Raw genomic sequence first — 25,845 nt, 5'->3', positions numbered from 1 at the left:
ATCAGAAACTTATCAAGTTTATGTTAGAAAATTATCATTACCTTTGTTATGTTGTTACCCATTACAGAGGTGTTAGCTAATAGGTAGTAATAAAGCTTTAACACACACTTGGGACCATGATAGATGCTTTATGAGGAAAGCTCAAGAGATCTCTGCTGGTAGTATAGTAATGGATCCCAGTTATGTAATGCAATTTCTTCTTGTACTATAGTCAGTGATGTTATATTATACATTTTCTGCTTGTGTTATAGTAATAGAACAGTGTAGATCGGTCACAGACAGTGCTTGGATTCGTTTAGCACTCCCAAGAGTCAAATCCTCCCCGGGTCATGACTCAAGTGTTATGAGTGGATCATTATGTTCTTGGTTCAGTGTTTCTGCTCTGGAGGTGTAGTACAGAGAACTGTAACAGCATGTCGTGAGCTGCTTTTAGCACTGGCTGTGAAATGCAGAGGACTGGATCTTATCCAGGGTTCCAAACAAAATAAATGACAAAGGAGTTATTGGCTCCTAAAATGAAATATTAAGGAGCCAAATGAGCTGAAAATGTAGAGTTTCACATGATGAAGATTGTTGTTCAGGAATGCTTTAGTTCACATATCAATTATTAATTGATTTCAATAACAAAATGTATGAATATGTTGTGAATATTTATCTTTAATTTCATGTCGTATGTACAATAATTGGTCACATGACAATGTATAATACATCTGGATTACATTCATGCTATAAAACATTCTTTTTAACTGTCACAAAGTAATTACTTGTGCAAAAGAAGTACCCACTATGAGCATGTGATTTCTGACACAAACCTATGGCTACATAACGTTTCTGGTTCACTAACCAAAAATTGGTGTTTAGTGAGGGAATCAGGGTTCTAAACTATTCACTTAGTGTGTCTGATTCAATCCGCTAACTCACAAGCGAGTTTGATGTCGTTTCATGAATCTTTTTTGATTCATTCATTAAAAAGAACCCCTTTATTCAAAAGAACCACAAGTGGGTTGTGTCTGAATGTTTAGAATTTGTTTCTACTCCTGATCAATGTGTGACATAACAGCTTGTCCTGTGTTAATAGTTGCAGGAAACACTCGTCTACTGATTTAAGATGCAACCACAAATGGACACGGACAAAACTTTCCATGTGAAGTTGTCCAGTTGTAATGTATAGACTAAATAATTAAACTTTGCTGGAACTTTCATAGCTGTAAGTGTATTTGTAGCCAGCATGGTCTCTTTTAGCCTGACTATGTCAGACTTCGTACTTCCGCTCAATTTCAGTTCGCTTCTTTACTCCGTTTGAGATAGCAAACCATCTCCCAGATTTCCTTCCTCCTGCTCCAAACCAGCCGACCAATCAACGAACAGAGGGTGGGCTGAGAGCCGTGATGTAGATGCTAAACTAAGCGTAAGCGCAGAATTTAAGATTGTAGTTTAAATTAGGGAAATCGAAAACGACAGCAGACATGGAGACACGGGATGCTATTCGCTCTATTGTGGAGAGTATTCCTGGCATTTGCCAACTGAAGCCTGAACAAGAAGAGTGTTTGTTTCCCATTTTGAATGGAGGTGTTGTTGTGGCCATACTCCTGATGGGTTTTGGGAAAAGTTTAATTTATCAACTGTTACTGATCGTCAGCGAGAAACTGGGGAGGCCAAAGTCCAGCAAGGCGATAATTGTGATTGTGTGCCCCTTGGTTGCTCTCATGCAGGATCAGGTTAAGGAGGCAGCATCACTTGCTGGATGGTTTTGTTTTCGCAGCATTCCTATGTTTTCCACGGAAGTTTGATGTGGCTGAGCAGGCACATAACCCACGTCATAACCAAACGTTATGTGATTGGCTCACAGGTACAACATTGATTTTAAACTTCAGACAAGTACAACCCCCCCCCCAGCCCGGTATTACCGGGCTAGGTCTCTTTAGTATGAGATGTGCTTGTGTTTTGCATAATGCATTCTATTGCTGAGTTGCATAACGATTGTGGGCGGGAATTTAGATTGATTATGGTTTACAAATGCAGCATATTTGACCTATAAATTGACTTTAAGGAGAAAGTTTTGGATTAGACGGGGGTTAGAGAGCAGATGAAGTTTCAACTGCAGGTGTTCTGTGTAGGTAACTGACTAGAGGAGTTGAAGATTACAGGTTGGAAAGACAGATGCTCTGCATATGAGATTTATCTCAGTGATGAGTAAACAGCCGTATGTTTGTCCAGCTCTGCTGAGGTGTAGTTCAACAGAGCACTAAGGAGGTGAATGGGTATTTCACTGTTTGTGCATGTAATCTTATGTTTGTGAGCATATGTACGTTTTTCCTTGTGTGTGCGTGAGGTCCAGCAGCATAGCAAACTGCCAACCCTCCAGATATAATGAAAATACCCAAGAGCAAATGAAGGTCTGTGACTGATGTGGCTCTATCTGTCATTGCACTTGAGCTAATCTAATTTGCTGATGCCTTCGTCGGTTGTCAGGGAACACTGGTAATTAATCAGATGCTTAGGCAGGTTGCACCAATTACACATGGTTTGTATTCACGAGTGTTTGAAGAAATGGATATGTAGAAGTACAGCCATAGAACTAAAATCTTTCTTTTCTTTTTTTTACTCACACTCATGTCAATCCAAATCTATATGCTGTTATTTTTTTCATGTCTTCATCCTTTTCTATACATTGGCAGTTGTCAAGCTTCACAAAAAAGAGGCCAGAATTAATAAAGAATTTGTGCATATAACTATATTACAGATATACAGTAGTTGCCATACAATAGCTTTACTGTATGTGAAGAACAGATGTTTAGATAATTATTCATAGAAAATATTATTCTTCACTGCAACTTTCCAGTTTTATTTTCCAGCCTGCATATTCAAACTTGAATATTGTGCCCCTATACAACACATGCAAAACTAGTGCCATGTACAGTAGGTGTTGATATCAAACTTGTAACAATGTGGCATACTTTTTTCAAACCGTATGAGATCAGCAGTGAGATTTTATATACAGCACATAATATTATGCGTTTTATGGTCCTTTTTGTCGTTTGTTTGGAGCTTGACAGCTGTGATCATTGTTACTTTTACATGGGAAAAAAATGCATAGGAACACTGCCATTTATGTGATATTTTATGCTGTAGAAAAATTTATAACAGCATACATACAAATTTTTAGGTGGATCATTCCTGGTTGTGTGTATGGACTCAAATAAATCTATAGGTAATGGAGAAAAAAGTATCTATGATTTATCTTAATTGTTGTTTTTGCAGGTTACAGTAATGTGCTGGATTATTTTCTTTTGGGAAGTTGATATCTGACATTAACCAGACAGTAAAGTTGTTTGCTGATCTGTCTATTAAGATGCAAATGAATGTAGCAATGTAACACTTCCTTCCCAAACAAGCATTTCTGTGTGTCTGCAGGTGTATGTGTTCTCAACCGGGTGATAGAGACAGTGATCTGTGTTGTATAGTCAGAAGAGAAATTTGACCATATTTTGTGTGTGTGTGTGTGTGTGTGTTTGTGTGTGTGTGTTTGTGTGTGTGTTTGTGTGTTTGTGTGTGTGTGTGTTTGTGTTTGTGTGTGTGTGTGTGTGTGTGTGTGTGCGTGTGTGTGTGTGTGTGTGTGTGTGTGTGTGTGTGTAATGTGCTTTCTGGTCTAAGAACTGTGGAAAAATGCATGCATGTACAGTTTAAGGGTGTCAGGATGGCCGAGCGGTCTAAGGCGCTGCGTTCAGGTCGCAGTCTCCCCTGGAGGCGAGGGTTCGAATCCCACTTCTGACAGATCTATCCTTTGGGAGGGGAAGTCGTGGCCTGGTGGTTAGAGAATCGGACTCCCAATCGAAGGGTTGTGGGTTCGAGTCCCGGGCCGGCAGGAATTGTGGGTGGGGGAGTGCATGTACAGTTCTCTCACCACCCTCAATACCACGACTGAGGTGCCCTTGAGCAAGGCACCTAACCCCCAACTGCTCCCTGGGCGCCGCAGCATAAATGGCTGCCCACTGCTCCGGGTGTGTGCTCACAGTGTGTGTGTGTGTGTTCACTGCTCTGTGTGTGTGCATTTCGGATGGGTTAAATGCAGAGCACAAATTCTGAGTATGGGTCACCATACTTGGCCGAATGTCACTTCACTTCACTTCACTTCACTATGCATACAATCAAGGCCCCTAGACTGCACCTAAAACGGTTGCATTTGTGACCAAAAATATTCATTTGCAAGTGATATTTTTTGCTGAGATCGCCTGTATAATTTACATGTTGTTATTTATCATTATTTTATTGATCACAAATTTTTTTTATGTTGACGTAATAAACTGAGACGATGCACATCAAAGTTTTAGAGGAAAAGCAGTCCCCATCCCTGCCAAACAGCACCTGCTAAAAGCAGCTCCAGCTGTAGCAGCATGAGAGAGATCGAAAATGACATGTGAAGTAAAAGTGCAGAAAAGCAGTGTCTGTTTTGTGCACATCAAGAAACAAACTACATCAGGTAAAGCTGTCAGCTGTGTTGATATTAGCAATAGCGTTAACAGTTCGCGTTTATAATAAGTAATAATATGGGTTCTTGTTATCAAGAGCTCAAGTCTAAATGCTGTGTTCTGTTAATGCGTGAACATATTATTTGTATTGCACTTGCCATCCAATAATTGCAATAAAATGTGTAATATTTTACCTTTTAATAAACAAAGTATTAGCTTTAAAATTCTCAAGAAATTTCAAAGATGAGACATAAACACGACAGTATGACTGAAATGTAAAAAAATAAAAAATAATGTATGAATAAATAAATAAATGAATTAAAGCCATTTATTCTGTGCCACTTAAAAAATTATTTGACTCCTCATTTTGTTTCTTGTAGGAGCCAATTGCTCCTTTTTTTCTGAATCCCTGCATACAGAATGTATTATTCATGTGTTTCATGTTAACTTGTGTCTACCCCTGTGAAAGTGAGACAGATGTGTTTGTGTGTGGTATTTATACTGTGAATTTACTTCTTAATATTTCCTTAAATTTTGTGGCAAAACATTTTCCTTTATCTTGCAATGCTTCATGAATGAGCTTTCATATGTCCTACATATTTCTTATCTTCACTAGCCTGAGTAAACACATGTCAAATAAGATATTCAGCCTGCATAGGACTGAATATTTAATTGTCGCGTTCAAATATTTATTTTCAGTTTACTTTAAATTATGTATTACCATTTGCATTAATATTTAAGATTGCACAAGTTACATTACTATCAGTTTTAAGAAAATACTTAATCCGCTCTATGATGAGCCCAGTCTAAAGACAAATGCAGTCTTGCTTTACTCATAGTGCAGAAGAAGAGTGAAACCACATATCACTACAGCACATATCTTCAGGGTTGGTGGCAGGTGTTGGGACTACAGTATACTGTATATTGAATATTATCTCAGTGACACACTCCGACAATCTCATCTCTCTCATTCTATCTCTCTGTGGCTCACTCTTGTGTCTCTTTTTCTCTCTTTGTACTAAAGCGTATTTACTTTAATATTCTAATAATTCTGCTACACTGAAATTCAGCACTTATTCTTTAGAGAATCAGGGACCACACAAATAGCTTCCAAAAGAAAATACTCAAAATGATTAAGCCACACCACACAAACACATTTTTCATGCATTGACAACACTGCAACTTGTATTTAGAGATGTATTACTCAGTTAAATTATTTATTTCTGTACAAGACATGGCAATAAATGCATTAGCTCCTTAAAAAGCCGAATCAAAATAAATCAAAATTTTTCATTTCACTCAAGGATAAGTCATTTGCACATTTAGTTTGTCTTTTTTTTTTCTTCTTTTTTCCAAAAATTTAATTAATGTTAATTTTATAAAGACTATAAAGATCTTAATTTTTCTCTTTGGTTTTGAATGTATGGTGAATTGAAAATACAGCTTTAACTTTCTATTTTCTCCACCTTATTCTTCTTACAATTTGTCAGACACTGAGGAATTAAATTGATTTGAATTTAAATTGCTGATTGCAGCAAACTCTTGCAAATATTAAAGTGGGCATCTCTTTCTTTGTGATTGAAATGGCAGGAAGACTGATCCCTTTTAATAAGAAAACGTTGCTGTATAAATGTAAACTGTATAATTGTTATATGGATGGTGGAGGATGAACCCAAATGCAGACAGTAGTCACAGCACACAGTTTATTGTACAAAAATAGGAAAACAAAACCCACGAGGGGGCAAAACAAGACAAAAAGGCAAAAGCCTTGACTAAGACTTGACGAAGACTAAACTAACAACAAAACAATTAACATTATACGTAGAACTGAACTCTAGACAAAATACTCACAGCAAGGTATCATTAAAGATAGACAGAGACAAAGCTTCACAACATTTGGCAAGACTTGACAATATATGACAACGTTAGACAACATTTGGCAATGAACCGACAAAGGGACAGAGAAACACACGAGGTTATAAAGGGAGGCTACTAATGAACACAACAGGTGGAACAGGTAAATCAATGATGACAAAACTAGGGTAACAAGGGGGCGGGGCAAGGAAACGAGACAACACAAGCACATGGCCAAAAGACAAGGCCATGTGCTTGTACACAAAACACGGGCCTGTCATGATCCTGCCACAAGACTAGAGAGAAAATCAGGACATGAAGGCAGAACCATGACAATAATGTTTATGCATCTAGACTTATGCAAAATTTGCTGCTGTAAGTCTGAGCCAGATATTGGAGTTGTAGAGTTATATACTGGCCTCTGCTGTTAGTGTACTGAGGGCATTTTTGGTGGTGTATCGTCTCATGAGGTATTATGTATTATATATGTATTGTATAAATGTATTATAAATAATTCACAGACCTTAATAAGCTCAGGTAGGACTGCTGCTCTGATTTCAGTTAAATTATTATATTCAGTTAAAAGTTAATTGTATGAGGAGGTGGGCAGCTCATCACTGGCAGCATTGCATTTATCATTATTCGCTCAATCAGCATAAAAGACATAAAAGCCTGGTAAATCTTACCATAATGATACTTGAAGAGTGACTTTCTGAAGCACTGGTCTTTGATCACAGAGACCTTGGACGGCAAAAACCTTCCTTTGATAAATGATGCATGGGTTTTAAATGCAAGTCCAAGCAATAACATCTTCATGTCTAAATAAATAAAATTTGCATTGCGTAAATTAGCTGTGATTGCACAGATTGCAGAGTGGAAAAAAAGCACTACCATCTTCAAATGAAGCACATCTGTCTGACTTTGTGGTTCAGATAATGTCTATTAAAACACAATTCTTGTGTATTATGATATTTATTCTTTGAATATTAATATCAAAACTTAGGGATAGTTGGGAATGAAATTCAGTAACTTCATGTCACTTCAAACTTGTATTACTTACTTTCTTCTGTGAAACATTAAAAATGACATTTTGAAAAATGTTTTGTCCATACAACTTTGGACCCCATTGGCTTTCATTGTATGGGTAAAAAACGACCATTATAATTATTTTAAGAGTATTCCTTTTAAACTAATTTTGGTTTGAAATAAATTTCTTTATTTCAATAAATTTATTTACATAGTCCTGAATAGAGGACCAAAAAAAAAACATAACATTGTATCACCAAGCAGCTCCTCCTGGTTTCCTGCCATTTCCATGGAAAACATTCACGTTTCAATGAGGTGAAAGGGACAGTCTTCCCTCCCTCTTTCTAAATGGAGGATTTGGAATTAGCTTCCCTCAATGGGCAAATCATGAATGAGCTCTGAACGGGACTGGCCCTTTGAAGTTGGGCAGAAGTAATAAGCTTCCCTCATCTTTAAAATGTGCGGTAAAATGTGCTGCATAGCCATGTCAAAGACGTATGCAATGAGACTCTCAGGAATGGAAATTACTTTTAATAATTTTTCCTTTGCTCTTGTCTTTGCGATTGCAAATGGTCTCTGGGTGCCTGATCCGATCAAGTATATCCTCCTCACGTGGACTTTAATATGCCTTGTCAGCACGTTTGATAAGTGTGTGGCAGTCTTACACACCTTGTGAGTGTGTGTCCATTTACACTGTACAATTTGTGTGGCCAGAATAAATTGAATGTGTGAACACAGAAAATGAGAGTGGAACCAAGGGCTATTTTCAGGAACCCCTCTCTTTCTTATATCCATATAGTGTGTGTGTGTGTGTGTGTGTGTGTGTGTACTCACACACAGTCCCCACATTTCAGATTTAATGGATATTGGACCTGTGCTCCAGTTTCTTTTTCATTCCTTAAAGTGAGCTATTTCTGTCTCCTCACCCCTGAGTCCCAGATCCAGCCCTCCACCACAGCTGCCCCTGGCTCACCACACCTCTTTTTCACTCAATCACTCAATCCCTATCCTTCCATGTCCTTAATTTATTCAGTGATTTCTCCAGCTTATGAAGCTGAGCAGCATGTTATCACATTTGTCTGTGGTGTGAATAACATGATGTGTCTGCATATGTCCCAGCCCAGCTTACAATAAGTTCCACTGTTTTAGGAATATAACCACATGGGGTTTTACACACATGTCTCTCAATCGATACAAGGCTCTGGGATAGTCTTCACTAATGCTGTGCTTGATACACTGATACGACGATGTATCGTCACAGAGATTTGATGATAAGAATATCGATAAAGCTGTCTCAGTATTGATATTGTGGCACATGTGCAGAAGTGGACCACATTTCATTTGAATACAAGAACACCATTTAAAATGGAATAGAAAAGTGCAAGGTTTCTAAAAAATTATGAATAGAGCATAATATATAGGCTACAACCAGGTTTAATCTAGCTGCAGAGGAACACCACCAGGGTTGCCTGATATAAAGACACATAATCCCTAAAACATAGCTTCCCTCTTGTGCAATACAGAAATATCTGCTAAGTGTGTTACTTCACTATCTTCACTGTGGATAAACGTGTTTGCTTTCTGAAAACACCATTAAAGCTTGCAGTTTAGCGATCTCCAATTCAATATTCTGTTCTCAGAAATGTTTAATTCATCAAGTGTTCATTTATGAGAGAGAGAGAGGCTGTGTATGTATGGATTACCACCGTTTTGCCAAACAATGGTGTTACCAGCTCCTTGTTGAGAAAGATAATGTAGCTCATAAACGATTATGCTATTTTATTGATCAAATTGCGGGGCAACGCTAAAATGTTTGTTGCTGAATGTCTTTGGGCACTTGCAACGTGATCTGTGTGAGTGAGCGCATTAAGTTTAGAACTGTTCACAATTTTTTTTAATATATTTTTTAAATGTCGAAGTGAGTTAACTTTGTAGATTCAGCTCTAAAACAACAATCCTTGAAAATGACACAACAATGTGTATTTGCGCATTTATAGCCCATGGATATGTGTAAATGTATTATTTGTTATGTATATGCAGGCTAGGTGTGTGTCCATCATAGTACTCCTGTATCTGTGGGTATTAATTTGAAGCTGAATGCAATATAATCTTGACACCTGGAAGTGGAATCTTCCCACTCAGTGCAGAGCTAGTGGCACTGAACCATTACAGTCCAATGACACAAGACCGAAAAACAGCTGACAATGAAGGCATTATCTAGATCCATTTGTAGTATTATTTCCTCTTTATTTTTAAGAGTATCCAAAACATTAACATTACTGACATTGTTATTGCCAACCAATGAGAGATAAGAGGGAGATTTTTAAAAACTGAAACAATATTTTTGGTATGCTGTTTGTTGAGGCACAGAAATTTAACTCTTCACCTTTAAATGTATATTTAGTTATTATCAGCGGAGCATGAAGGAAAATCATATGTAACAGACATTGCATCTTTAATAATGAAAGCACCAATTGAGGTCAAATGTTGTTGCTTAGCATCAGGATTGTGGTGTCGACCTGTGAGGAAACCTGTGTATGTATTTAATCAATAAAACTAAAATATGTATTTTTTTTTCTGGACATGTTTCTCATATGTTCCCCTAGCAACTTACCTCCTCATCATTCACCGCCACATTCATATCAACTGCTTATTGTGTAATACATTAAACAAGCTTGCCGCAGGCCTGCAAAATCTGCATGTATTATTTATTAAAAATGCATAACGGAAATCCACAGCTATCACAGGAGCTATTGCACTTATCTAACATATCACAGAAAGAGCAGCCCGTTCTGAGAAATACTGGCATTTGTGTGGCACATGAGCAAAGATGGGAATGCTGTGACAGTCGTGCTCAGTAGGAATTGCATTTAAATTTGAGCAAAGAGATGCCATCTCCTCCCCTCGGAGAGCGAAGACACGCTGACACTGGGTAATGACCCTGAGGGTTTGGATAATTCAGAGTGCGGTAAATGGGAAAATCATCTGTGTGATGAAAAAGTTTCAAGCTGTAATGACTTAGTATTTTTTATGAATTTATCATCAGATGTCAAGTACAATTTGTTCAGATATCTGTAAACAGTCCTTGTTTGTGACAGGTGAACAAATAACTTGTAAAACATAATGAGCATTGGTGGTGAGGCTAAAGCATAATGAGGATTAGATGTTATTTGGAGATAACATAACTCAGCAATCTTTCACACGAGCGATATTCCAACACTTACACAATTCATGGAAGAACAGTCTCCCCCCAAAAATTTGATCAAATACCTTTGGCCATGGTCAAAGTGATAGTTCACCGAAGAATTAAAATTTGTCATTGTTTAGTTACAATAATGTCATTTCAAACCTGCATGACTGAGTTTCTGTGAGCTGCTGTTTTCCATAATATGGATTTGGAATGACAGTAGATTGAATAAACAATGACAAAATAATTTTTTAGGGTGAACTATCTCTTTAAGAAGCTATTCATACTTTTTTTATTTATCTTTAGGAGGTCCAGTATGGGTAGGTCAGTTTGTACCCAAAGCCGGTTTGCCCTTTTGCTGCCGTGATTTGTTTTGTTCAAGGTTTTTTAAGCCCTTGCCTCAGTCCTTTACCCCGAATGTTTTTAAGTTGGATGGTTGGAGGCAGTTTTTGTGTTTGCTCTGCTGGGTTTCAGTGCTGGTGGTCAGTTGGTGTGTGTGGTCACAGTAGTGAGCCCCAAATCTCTGGCAGCGAGTCTCTTCTGTTTATCCTTCCTCACTGCTCAGGACTGAATGTTCCACACGCTGCCACACACATACAGTGTTAGGGAGATAACTTCTGAAATGCATCCTGGTACTGATTGCAAATTACACAATTAAATGTGTCAGTAATGGTAAGTGCCATGGTAATCTAATCTAAAAATAGATTTTAGATCGTCATTTTGGATCACTTTTGATCAAGCTATTATTAATTTGATATCACCCACAAAATCTTGTGCTGTTTTGACGGATAAATAAATAAAAACAATACCACCAAAAGTGAAAAATATTCCTTGAACCTAAAACTAGAGATTTTCATTAAACACTGAGACTTATTTGTATTAGAAAAACGTATTATAATACAACCCGAATTCCGGAAAAGTTGGGACGTTTTTTAAATTTTAATAAAATGAAAACTAAAAGACTTTCAAATCACATGAGCCACTATTTTATTCACAATAGAACATAGATAACATAGCCAATGTTTAAACTGAGAAAGTTTACAATTTTATGCACAAAATAAGCTCATTTCAATTTTGATTTCTGCTTCAGGTCTCAAAATAGTTGGGACGGGGCATGTTTACCATGGTGTAGCATCTCCTTTTCTTTTCAAAACAGTTTGAAGACGTCTGGGCATTGAGGCTATGAGTTGCTGGAGTTTTGCTGTTGGAATTTGGTCCCATTCTTGCCTTATATAGATTTCCAGCTGCTGAAGAGTTCGTGGTCATCTTTGACGTATTTTTCGTTTAATGATGCGCCAAATGTTCTCTATAGGTGAAAGATCTGGACTGCAGGCAGGCCAGGTTAGCACCCGGACTCTTCTACGACGAAGCCATGCTGTTGTTATAGCTGCAGTATGTGGTTTTGCATTGTCCTGCTGAAATAAACATGGCCTTCCCTGAAATAGACGTTGTTTGGAGGGAAGCATATGTTGCTCTAAAACCTTTATATACCTTTCAGCATTCACAGAGCCTTCCAAAACATGCAAGCTGCCCATACCGTATGCACTTATGCACCCCCATACCATCAGAGATGCTGGCTTTTGAACTGAACGCTGATAACATGCTGGAAGGTCTCCCTCCTCTTTAGCCCGGAGGACACGGCATCCGTGATTTCCAACAAGAATGTCAAATTTGGACTCGTCTGACCATAAAACACTATTCCACTTTGAAATAGTCCATTTTAAATGAGCCTTGGCCCACAGGACACGACGGCGCTTCTGGACCATGTTCACATATGGCTTCCTTTTTGCATGATAGAGCTTTAGTTGGCATCTGCTGATGGCACGGCGGATTGTGTTTACCGACAGTGGTTTCTGAAAGTATTCCTGGGACCATTTAGTAGTGTCATTGACACAATCATGCCGATGAGTGATGTAGTGTCGTCTGAGAGCCCGAAGACCACGGGCATCCAATAAAGGTCTCTGGCCTTGTCCCTTACGCACAGAGATTTCTCCAGTTTCTCTGAATCTTTTGATGATGTTATGCACTGTAGATGATGAGATTTGCAAAGCCTTTGCAATTTGACGTTGAGGAACATTGTTTTTAAAGTTTTCCACAATTTTTTTACGCAGTCTTTCACAGATTGGAGAGCCTCTGCCCATCTTTACTTCTGAGAGACTCTGCTTCTCTAAGACAAAGCTTTTATAGCTAATCATGTTACAGACCTGATATCAATTAACTTAATTAATCACTAGATGTTCTCCCAGCTGAATCTTTTCAAAACTGCTTGCTTTTTTAGCCATTTGTTGCCCCCGTGCCAACTTTTTTGAGACCTGTAGCAGGCATTAAATTTTAAATGAGCTAATTAAGTGGATAAAAGTGTAAAATTTCTCAGTTTAAACATTTGCTACGTTATCTATGTTCTATTGTGAATAAAATATTGGCTCATGTGATTTGAAATTCCTTTAGTTTTCATTTTATTAAAATTTAAAAAACGTCCCAACTTTTCCGGAATTCGGGTTGTAAATAAATACAGAAAAAAACACCTATTAATTTTTGTATCCTAGATTTCATGGTATTATTTGCATTAAGCTGGCGTGTAAGACCTCAAAGTTAATGTGTGTGTGTGTGTGTGTATATATATATATATATATATATATATAAATGGGGGATGGTTGTATCTTACATATACTGTTAGTTCCAACTTAGCCTAGTTTGATGTAAAGGGACTCTAACTTATGAATTATTCACTTCTAAATATGTTTGCATTGCACTATTAAACTTAGCTGAAACATAACTCTACTCTACATATAAACTAAATATTAATAAAAGCCTCCAGCAGGAATAACGGATGTATAGCAGATAAACTGAAGTGTATCAGTAAGCTCTTGTTTAACCTAGCAGACTTAAATCCTTTAGGAATAAATAATAACGTTGACATTTACACTCATTTCCATTTTAAGACACAGAACATTAAATTAATAAATGACTGTTAGCTGCTCTTTGACCCAAAATAACCTATACATATGTTGTGCATGTCAAATAAAATCGATTGTAACTAATCAGTGTCATTTCTTATACTTTTTGTGTTATTTATTGATCCTTATTAATTTCTTATACAGTTACTGAAAGTTATTTACAGTACTGTGGTTACTAAAACTGTAATGTGGACCATATGTTCCAATGTAAGTACAAACTGCCGAATGGTGCAGCCCTTCCTAGGTTTATTGGAGTATGGCTGGAACTAAACACTGCAGGAAAGTGGCTCTCCAGAACCAGGGATGAGGAATTCTGCCTTATTAAAACAGACCTGTGAACCAATTTCAGGTTGTAAGTCCACAATTGAGAACCACTGCCTGAAGATAAACCTTAAAGAAATTTGCACCTTTGCACCTTATCTACCCCTAAAGGTACAAATATGCACCCTTAAGGTTCTAATGTGCAGCCTTTAGGGACAGATAAGGTATGGAGGTGTGCTTTTGAAATCATGCTCCAGTGACAAGCTGCATTTTTTACTATATAATCCAGATTCTATATAGTCTGTTACTACCCAACGCTGTGCACACATACAGATGCTGTGACACTGTAAACAGCTGCCGCAGGCTTGACTTTATCAGAGAATGCAGAGAGATAAAGACAAAAGACTTGGGGTGGAGGTCATAGGAATAAGATGAAATGAAAGAGTTAATGTTAGATAGTTTGAACCATAGCCAAACCATGTCTTATCTGCTTTTCCAGATTCTCCCAGAGTCATATGTCCTAGTGATTCAGTCTCTCTGGTCGCTGGATGGCTCTTAACCCTGAAACCACTGATCCCTGATCAGGCCTAGCCAGAGGTCACATTATCTGCAGCAATCACTCACGGCGCCTTACAGGCCTGTAGATAATACTGTCTCTCAGGACCACTGTCAAGGCTCCCTCCAGTGCTTTCTGAAGTCCTTTATATGGATGCCTTTGAGTCATGCCATTTCAAGACTGAGCTTAGTGCCCATTTTTATGATACATACAATAGATACTGCATAAGAACGACGATTCAGTATCAGTAAAACACTACTGTTGTTTTTCATTACACTGTTTCAGTTGGCTTTGGTGAGGACACTCTTGTGAACAGACATTTCTAAGGGGGTGGATATCTATTCTGTGCCTGCTCTCAAATTTCATCCGGATAATTGTAACGTTTACTTTCTGGGCCTAAATGAGACAATACCGTTGCTCTGTTCCAAAACCTAGTGAGCTGCCTCCACAAGCATTTTAAACCATTAGATTCTAAGGCTGATCCAAATAGTAGGAAACTTAATTATGCTGCCTCCTTGCTTACTTTGTTTGGTATTCTTGATATATTTTTTTTGGTCCAAATTTGAAGGTCCATTGTGGAAAAGGCAACATGGTTTTGATGCCAAGGACCCCAGAATATGATGATGCCTTCTATAAATGTATAGGCAGCTTTAATACACTACCCTTCAAAAGTTTGCTAAGATTTTTTAAAACAAAAGTTTCTTATCCTCATCAAGACTTACAACAAAAACAGTAATGTTGTGAAATAACATACTATTTAAAATAACTTTTTTATTTGAATATATTTTAAAATATAATTTATTGCTGTAAAGGCACGGCTGTATTTTTAGCAGCTGTTACTCCAGTCTTCAGTGTTACATGATCCTTCAGAAATCATTCTAATATGCTGACTTGAATAAGAGAATTCATTTAAAACTTACTGACCCTAAACTTTTGACTACACTACAAAAATTACAGTAATAATAATATAAAATAATATAAAGCCTACATGTGTTCTAAATTGAATAATCAGCTTTTATATTGTCAGCTTATATATTTTATGCTGTAGTATATCCAAAAGAAATGGTAAAAATATTATTTAGAAAATATAAATTGATAGTGTATAATTTTTCTGTCCACTGTAAATATATGTATATACTTGCAGAGTACAATTCAGGTGTGTTTTTATAGCACTAATCACACCATGTATTTTTTTATAGCAGTTTTCCAGAGAATACTGACTTCGGAGACGTAACAAAAAAAAAAGATAAACAATCAGGAATTAAACTCTTTTTTTCTCTCCAAAACTATTTACAAATTGACGTATTGTTTGCTTACTGAAGTATCATTTAATTCAGGATGCTGCAAATGTAGAAATTGGGCAGAAAGCCATGAGGCAACTCACTAAGGCTTTTTGGATCAGAGCCAATGTTTGCTAATCTTTCAATAGCTTAATGTATAGCTGCACAATTAACTGTACAACAACAATGACAGCTCAATCAAGTTGCATGTTTATGTTATACTGTGCGTAATAATGAGATGTCTGTGGTGAGACAGAACTGTGGTTCCAAACATTGCTCACAGCATGAATAATTCATGCAATGCACTGCAGTACAGTATATGCAAAATAACAAAAATGATGATAACCTTGTACAGTGTGTCCATGTGAGCTGTTCATTTTGCATGCAACATAAGTTATATATTTTTTATAACTATTTTTACATTTCAGCAGTTTTGATTAGGTAGATCACCTGTCAGTTAGACTAGACCAGAATGACCCTGACCCATATGGGGCCTTTATTGTAAAAAATAAATGATGGCTTTCATCTGACAGAAACCACAAAAACTCAGATCTGATGCATGGCCAGTGCTGCTTTATCTTATTGATACACGCTAGTAGACTAGAGCAGGATCAGTCCGACTTTTTGCTAAAAGAGGCAATGCGACACAAATCAATGTCAAAAACAGATTGTAATATCACAGCTTTTCCAACAAAAGGCCATATCGTGTGACATCGGCACATTTGTCGTATCAGATTCAGTAATGAATCTGCCTGCCAATCTCCCTTTTGGGGCATCAAATGCACCCAAGTGTGCAAATGCAATTTAGTATTCACAAAAATGAAGAAAATCTCATGCATAGACAGAGAGATTTCTACGGTGTAATTTTTTTTTTTGTGGGTGATCTTTAAAAGGATTTCAAATGAAAACACAGTTGTAAGTAGCTAAATATAGAAATATGATTTTTTTTTTTTAAATAGCTCAAGCAGCTTGTTCTGTAAACTACAAAAACTGGATCTTTATCCCCAGAGTATGAAAAAAAACAGAGAGAACTTTTCTCTTTACTGAGAATTCGCTTATACATAGTTATTATGTAAGGATATGAGCTGCAATTTTCATCCCAATAAACAGGTTTCGATTGGGTCAAGATTCAGTGACTAAAACAATTAACACCATTAAGTAATCAAACAAATATTTTGTCTTATATCAACAAACCACAGCCCTTGAATATTTCTTTATTCATTCATGTACAGGTGTTTATGAAATGTCAAATAGTGTATGCTTGCTTCGTTTTTCTCTATTTTGCACAGACAGACATTAAAGGTGTGCTGTAGTTTTGTGCAACACAAAAATCTCGATCTAAATGTTTGGTAAATGTTTAAATCTAAAGCAATAGCTCAAATCACATTGGTAATGCATGAAGTTTAGCTGCTGCACAGAACCTGTGCAATTGGCAATCAAGTTTGATTTATTAAATTTCTGCACTTAAAATATTATTAATAAGTGATGAAAGCTGGGAAAAAGTTTTAATAAATTTAAAAGATTATTAAAACAGATCTGTTCACCCACTTGAACTAAATCTGGAAAATCACGTTTGAATTTAAATTTGCAGTTATTTTCAACAGGCTTTATGTGTCATTTGGCACCCTATAGGTATTTTCCTACTTCACCAGTGAGTCATTTAGCATCCAACAGTGGAATGAGCTGGCAGAGAAGTCTTGAGTGTTCATGCTTGAAGTTATCTGACTGGCTTAGCATTTGATTTGTGTCGCTGTTGAGTCATAAGTGCAGAGATATGTAAGATTTACCTTACTTTTTGTATTCAGTTGCTTCAGTGATTTGTGATGATTTTAAGTGTGACATTTGTAAATCAAAGCTTGCTTTACTGTACATCGAATAACATAAATTGATATTAATCTTGATATTGTTTGAAGCACCTTGAAGTATCATGAAATTATATGTTTAGTTTAGTCTAGGTTAGTTTAGGTGATATACTGAGGGGCAAGACCATGTAAAGCTTTATAAACCAAAAGCAAAGTTTTAGAGAGCATCATCTTGATTCTGGCAATAGATCTTAGCTGAAAGAAACTACTTTTAATAATAGCACTAATCTGCTTATCGAAACTCAAATTAGAATCAAAAATGACACCAAGATTTTTGACACAATCATGAATATTTGAAAAAAAAAAAAAACTAATTTAATATGTCTGAGGTCGTATCTGGCGAGGCAACGATTGCAATTTCAGTTTTGTCATTGTTTAACTGTAGGAAGTTCATGTCCATCCAACATTTTATTTCACACAGGCAGTCTAACAGGCCAGACAAAGAACCATTATTATTTTTGATTGGAAAATAGAACTGAGTGTCATCGGCATAAAAGTGGTGTCTCTGTATAATATGACCAAGTGGAAGCATATATAATGCAAACAAAAGAGGACTCAGGATGGAGCCCTGAGGTACAACCTGATGTATTGGGGTATGGGAAGAAAAACAATTCCCTACTTTGACAGAAAACTTTTTCCTTTTGAGATAAGAGGTAAACCACTTCAACACAGAACCTCGAAGTCCAGCTACATGTTCTAGTCTGTGTAAAAAAGAATATCGTGATCTACAGATCTACTGCATCCAGAGTGAGTAAAATGTAATTTAAAACCTTCAACAAAGCTGATTCAGTACTATGAAGATCCCTGAAACCAGACTAAAATTTGTCAAAAATAATAAAAGCACCCAGGTGTGAAGATATTTGATGGTAAACAACTTTTTTTAAGAACTTTGGAAATGAAAGATGTTTAGAGATGGGTCTACAGTTGTTCAAGTCATGCTGATCTAAATGTGTTTTTTTTTGTTTGTTTAACAACAGCTGTACTGTAGCATGTTTGAAATTATTAAGTACAACCCCACTGACAAATTATATATAGTGATCATTCAGTGTCTTGGCATATTTCACAGTACTACACTCTGATTCAGACTCTGTTTCACAGTACTGCCACAGTACTTTTTTATAAAGCTAGAGAAGAGTTAAATTATTGAATATGAGATGATTCAGGATAGCCCTTTCCCTATTAGTGAGGTGAAGTTTTTCTGTTTGTAGGAGGTGTTATTTCAGCATTTTAGCACTGGTGACACCCGCTCTGCACCAGCCTGTCTCTTTTTAAGCCTTTATGACTCTGACACTTCATCATCAGCCTCGCCTGACAGCATGACAGGACCAATCTGAGCCAATAAGTGCAACTCCTGATTTGTGACCAGTGGGCAGAAAACAGGAAGTCGATAGATGGATACGCTCTAATCAACTGTCCTTATACACACCGCTTAATTGTAATGTGACGTTATTTTCCCTAAGCTTATTATTACCAAATACAATGTGCACCAAATACAAATGTCTCATAAAGCCTGTTTCATTAGCGTTGATACCACAAGTTTGTATAACTGAATAGTTTATTTGCTAATGAGCAAATGGTTTTGGCTGAATGAACAATTTGAGAAGTAAAGCAAAGTTTAATAATTAGCAGAAAATCAAATGGACTGGTATGATGTTTTTAAAGAGTCTTGAACAAAGGTTATAGTCATTGCACATTGTGGCATGAGGTAATGAAATCACAAGTGAAAATGCCAGCTTTGACATGAGCTAAATTTCAGAGTAAGCAAAAAAAAACAGCAAGAAAAGCTCAACAGAAACTGCAAATGCAGCCCCCATATAATATGGAGATACATTTCTAGCAAATATCCACCAGTCAAGAGAATTACCAGTCATTTGAGGATGAATAAGACTGATGCGTTAAAAATAAAGTATTTCCTTGGCTCACCGTTGCCCTTCATCTGAAGTACAGGCTGAGATATACAGTATGTCCAGAATGCCAATAAGCATAAACAGACTACTTGTACATGAACTATTTAACCTGAGAAAAATGTGGTGAATTCACTAAGCAGGTGTGTTGTGGTGCAATTGGTAGATAAACTTGCCTCTGATTCATTAATCACTTGCATCCAGTTTAACCAGGCGCTAAATGGGCTAAAATAGCACTGCAAATTAAGTTGTCAGTCATTTCAGCACGAGCACACCTGCTTTCTATGCATATTTGGCTTATTATTAATAAGTGATTAACTCAACCCAATTATTGTAGCACTACAATTTTTCATAAAAATGTTTTTGTACTTTTAAACAGCTTCAAAATTCATGTTTGAGGTATGATTGTGGGTAATGTGTGTTGTAGAAGAAATCTTGAAAGTCTCTTCAAGTGCTTTTAACCACAGACCTTATTTTACTCATGATTTGAAAACCGCTATTTTAAAAACACATTAAAAGGAAATCCCCATGATTGACAATGTTAATTATTTTCAGGACTTAGGACTGGATTAGGTTTATTCATATTTTGTAATTTCACCCCAATAGTCTTCAACAAAGCAGGTTGCATTTATGAAGGTCTTCATGCCACTATTTTTTTTTTGCAATAGATTTTAATAGACCTCCAAACAGACATGTGATGATATATACTAGAAAGATATATATATATATGTCAATTGAGCATTGAGTTGTGTGAGGATGTTGCTTACATGCCCTGAGCTTGAAACAAGTGGTGATCGCCGTTGAGAAAATGTTGACTTATCATCCACAGCTCTCAGGCCAGAGGCTGTTGATTGAAATGCAGTGTGAGGATCATGATATGCTTTTAAAGTTATACAGTTATACAATACTGTAATTGTGGTGCTATTTGAAAACAAAGCACATATTTTGACTTTTTAGGTTTCAAAGATTAATGTACACTGACTTTCAAATTTGCTCAAGGTAAAATATGCTAATGTGTTTAGCCGAAATGCCATCAGAGAAAGTATTGCAATACTGCATCAATTAATGATGAGAATCTTTCAGCTCGTAGGGAAGATGAGCTCCAGCTATTCCCTGTGGATAGAGTCAGCACATTTAGAATGCATGGAGAGCTGATTTATCACAAATAAAATTATTGTGCATTTTGGCTGCAAGCACGAAGAGCTTGGAAATATGTATGTGGATTTCTACTGCCTTCTACTGATGCAGTGTCAATGCAAGTTTGTTTTTAATTCAGAACTGTGCAATTGCATCAGAAGTGCAAAAGAGATTTGATTTGATTTAATATAAATGCTTGTCCACATCATAATTACATCTGTAATTTTCTAATGTGGCCATAAAAGTCATGGTTTGATGCATTATTTAATTTTATTATTATTATTATTATTATTAATTATTATTTTGCTTCAGACCACAGGTTGTAACACCAGTTAACACCATGACTTAAATCTGATTTAAGTGATTAAATGTCTTAAGTGATTTTAGTTTTTTTTTTTCTTTTTTTTTCTTGCATTTTCATTTTGTAGAATGTAAAAAGCATGAGAAGTTCTAAAATATCCTTTATGCTTTTAAAAAAGTAATTTATACAATATGTGAAGGTTTTAAATTTGGGTACGGATTGTTAATAAAATGAATGGCTAATTGGAGGTCACGGCAACTAAAAAGTTTTAAATCTTAATATTTAATTCTATCAATCCTACAGATTCAATGCTAGTCCAAATGTCCCAGGAAATCAAACATGCTACCGTCTGTTAAAATAGCTATTTAAATTGCATTAGACTCAGTCTGAATCACTTGACAAAGATACTGTTACTTTATCTGACTAATGATAACTATAATCATAACAGCTGCTTTCAAACATTTTATGGGACGTTTATGGAGCAACAGCTGCCCACTGATCTGAAGAAGAGTGGGAGGAATAAATCAGAAATATTGATGAATTAAACATTAACTCAAGGAGGTGCATACTCTATTATTATGTAAGAAGACTTACATAATTCTATCACTGATCTGTATGGATCATGCTGTAACGCTGAATAACACCAGAATTAATGAGCTGAAAGGCACAACGCTCAGCGCAGGTGAATCGAACCACCTCATTAACCTTAACTATTGATGATAGTTCTGCTCTTCATATCACAAAAGAGCCCACACACAAATGCAATTTGAGTTTGACAGTATATAAAGGAGTGTTTGTACCACCATTTCTAAAAGCTAAACCTGTTTAGATGAACACACTCGGGTCTCCAGCAATGGCGTTTGCGGTCAATAAATGATTTGTGCTAAATCGACATGTTTCACTGAGTTTAGTCACGAAGACAGAATTATTATCACCTACTCTTTTCACACTCTTCCTTTTCATTTCCTCCCACAGCTGCCTGCCTTCACAAGTTATTAATTTGAGAAAGTAGCTCTCCGTTCACTCAGGCATATTATAACCATGTAGTGAATGAACCAGTGACCCTACAGCATAGACACTGACTGTTTCCTACCATTTCTGACTTGCTGAAGAATACTTTCCTTTAGAAAAAGTTCTCATAATGTTCAAGTAAATTTTGCCTTTGTAGAGTTACATTGTGTAAGTACACCCAAGTAACTTGTAAAGCTGGTAAACTGAAAGGTCAACAATTATTTTAATTGTACAGAGAGATATCTGTCATCTATATCATATGTTCTTGTTGTTTGCTGCATGACAGTTTAACAAGGCTGTTCTTTAAAGTGTGACATCTCCATTGCTGAAAAGGCCACCTTAGAGAGGTGGGTGAGTGTTTTTGTGCTGATCTAGCTGGTTGATCAGCATCCAAAATACAATATATGCTGGTGAACAGAAATGCTGGTCTATGCAACAAGGTGGTTTGCTGTATTATTGTAAGTTCTGTAAAATAATGAGGTGTAAAATAGATGTGTATACCTCCATCAAGAATTTCATTTTTCATTTGTCATCCTAAATTCAGTCTGTTGTGCCAAATAAATATGTGATAACTTAATGGAGTCATCTGTCACGATCATTAGATGGAGTGCCCATGAGCTCCAGTAGAGGGCACTCCACTCAGGACCATTCCACCCATCAACCACTAGATGTCACTTGGACACTAGCACCTCTCATACTGTTGCACCACACCCGAACTACATTACCCATGAGTCACTGCATCACAATCACCCTGCCACACCTGCACCTCATTCATCAGCCAATTTCCTTGCCACACCTGCACCTTATTTACACACACACATAAAAGCAGCACACTCACTCTCACTCACTGCGAAGTCTTGTTTAGCCAGTCTGACATTTCCGAGCGTTTTTCCCTGTGTTTGTTATTCCTGTGTTTTGACCTTTGGACTGTGTATTCCGACTCTGATTCTCCGCTGCCTGTTACGATTCTGGTTATCCCTGACACACCTGACGCCATTCCTGATCTCTGCCTGTATGACCATTCTGTTTAATAAATGCTGCATATGGATCCGAACGCCTCCGACTCCTTGTTACATCATCACACCTTTGATGTGCAGAGACATTAAGTCATTGTTGAGTTGCCAAAATCAATGATCAGCGCAAAGGGAGAAGGAACAGGGACCGGTGAACCTAAACCTGCCATGTAACTGCCAATCAATAACCAGCACTGTGTTCGAGAAATAAAAAGAGGACACGACTGTTGTGAGATGCACAAAGGCCAGATAAATATTGATTTCTTTTAAAAAGCACTTTTTCTTTCAAGCTATAGTCTTTAAAGCCAGTATGTGTCCTTAAATCTTAAACAAAGAAAACCATCTTGTATTTGAAATCCTTTGTCAGGTTGAATCAGTTTACTTGTATTCATTTTTGCAGTGGATTTGTTAAAGCAGATGTGAGAAAGCATCTGTTAGCCCCAAGTCCATCTTCATGAACCTATATTTTACATACAATATGTCTTGATTGGCTGTTATTTTGTCACATCACACAGCATTTTCAGTTTTGGTGTGGATAGACAAATCGCTTGTTCTTGGACACTGCATCTCAGCAACATGTGACGCAGGGCTAGAATTGTCATATTGTTTAGCTCACAGAATAAAATATCAGTAAGAAGCAGTGCAATTTTTCTTGGGAAATGGCTTTCTGGAATTTCCAGGTTCATGTGGATAGGAGTACAGTTGTAATGAGGTGCCAGAAATTGCATAAAAACATATAGTGTGCAGTTTCTTTCCAAGATAATTATTTGTTTGGTTTTAACAGGATTTTAAAATTTATTTCTTTATTTTTGTTTTGTTGAGTATTCAGTTAATTGATTAGGATTGTCAAAGCTAATTAAACATCCATTATTGTGTGCTTAATATCAAATCAAGTTTAGAAACTCTTAGCAACTCCAAATGTCACTGAATGAGGTTTTTGTGAGCCCCTAATGGTTTGTGATGGAACTGCTGGGGGATCATGAGATTGTAAAATAATATTTTTTTATTATTATTTTATTTTATTTTTTTTATGTAGTGGATTAACTTTTAGAAATTCATAAAAATGTTCCTCAATTCACCCTTTGTAACATTAATATGTAAAATATTTACATATAAAAAGATTAACATTAAAATATCAAAATATAGCTTTTACTCAACATAACATCTTGAATAAATTGAAGAGTGTTTATGTGACACACACACACCGTTTATCGCTGCTTAGACAAACCTCATTTGTCACAAAAACTCTTTGTAAGTCCTCAAGCATTGTTATCTCCAGTAGGCATAAAATTGCATTTGAGTGATTGATGAACATTTTGTTAAAGATTTTTGATATCCTACACCTTTTTTGCAAGCAGAAATTTATGTTTTTGCTTGTAAAAATCTGTGCATTGGGAACTGAATTTATTGTTACTTTGTTTCTTGGCACATAGTATTTAATATATTAATATTTATAATATAAGTATTTATGAGTGATAAATTTACATATTTTTGCAGTTTATTATAACTTTATTTTAACTGAATTAATTTTGAAGTTGTTTATGCTATGAATGGTAAGAGATACCTTACTTTACCTTCACAAGACTGAGAGTCTTTAAACTGATAGGATTTTAAGGTTGATCTACTGTAGGCCAGTGGTTCACAAGCATTTGATGATCTGTGTACAAACGTGTAGGCCCGTCTATTTCATTAAAAAAGGGTAGAAAGTAATTTTAAAACCTGCCAAATGCGGGTGGATTTCAGAAGTGGCGGGTGTCAGAGCTATGGACTTGTCTGTATGTGCTTTTTTCCCCTGTAACCCAGTTGCTGTCTCTCCTTGATTGTTGATTAGTTCCAAGGTGTGTCTCCTTTAGCTCCTTCGTTAGCCTGGCTTTATATGCAATGCCATTAATCTCATAAAACTATTATTTATTTATTTTTTTAGTATGTTTAGCTTTTTACAGACATAAACACTTGATCTCCTGGGCCAGTGCACAAAGGAACAAAATGTAATAGACAATAAATTAGTGCAAATAGTTTTACAGTTTTAAGTCAGTATGTGAGGATCACTGCTGAATTCTTAAAGGTATCATAGAATGCATTGATACAATATTTTAAATTGTTCTATGATTGTACCCAGAGTGTGTATGTGAAGTTTTATCTCAAAATACCCGGAAGATAATTTTTTATAGCTTGTTGAAATTGACACTTCATGGTATGAGCCAAAACGCACAGTTTTTTTGTTTGTCCCCTTTAAATGATAATGAGCTGGTGCTCCCACCTCCCTTTTTTTAGACAAGTGCAGAGCTTCAACAGCTCATGCTCACCACCAGTGTTACGGTTTAACTGGTGGTGACCATGTTACTGACCTCACATTGCTTCCAAATGCAATTTTTAACTACCACATTCCTATTCGCTATCATTCTGGTAGCACATGAAGGCAGCATTAGTGAAAACAGGCAAAGACAATAGTAGCTTTAGCAACATTAGCCTTACAGAGAGCCAAGAAGATCTTTTGGAAAACAAAATATGAGGCATGATGCTTACTTTGTCTGGAGTCTGGACTTTAGCGCATGAAGCATTGGTATCGAGCCCTCCTTCAGAAGCAATTTTTGCACAAATCCAGCACTGAACTGACCCTTGTTTGTGAGGCAGTCCGGTGTAAAATGTTCGTACAAACGTATAGGACTTTTCCATTTTTTTTTCCAGGACATTTCCTTAGAAAATGAAATTTAACCACAGTGTCCTCAGCAGTCTATGGAGACTCCTATGTTCATTGGTGCATCCCAAGATTCCCAACACACGACACTTTTAATGGCTCTTTGGCGCTTACTTTGTACCTCCAGCAGCTACAGTAAGAAAACAGTAATGGCGGACTGCTGTTTCTCACTCAGGGCTGTGTATATGTTAATAGGGCAGAGAGCATCACAAATGGGTGGGACTTTCCCTGACTATGATGTCATAGTAGTGAAAAATCTGGAACTGTTAGTACGGAAAGGCTGATTATGAATTATAAAGATTATAAAACAATGAGTGGGTGGATTTTTA

The 25,845-nt window shown here is 36.6% G+C and overlaps 1 protein-coding gene and 1 non-coding gene across 8 annotated transcripts in view; both read left to right on the top strand.

Annotated features, from left to right (window-relative positions):
* LOC132139774 (transient receptor potential cation channel subfamily M member 3-like) overlaps positions 1–25,845 on the top strand; it is a 125,059-nt gene that overhangs the window by 20,575 nt on the left and 78,639 nt on the right. The gene's annotated exons all lie outside the window — the stretch shown is intronic.
* trnal-cag (transfer RNA leucine (anticodon CAG)) lies at positions 3,692–3,774 on the top strand. Its single transcript has one exon. It is a non-coding gene; the product is annotated as a tRNA-Leu (tRNA).

The sequence above is a fragment of the Carassius carassius genome, chromosome 4 (genome assembly GCF_963082965.1).
Source record: "Carassius carassius chromosome 4, fCarCar2.1, whole genome shotgun sequence".
NCBI lineage: Eukaryota > Metazoa > Chordata > Actinopteri > Cypriniformes > Cyprinidae > Carassius > Carassius carassius.
This window is presented reverse-complemented; position numbering and strand designations above follow the sequence as displayed.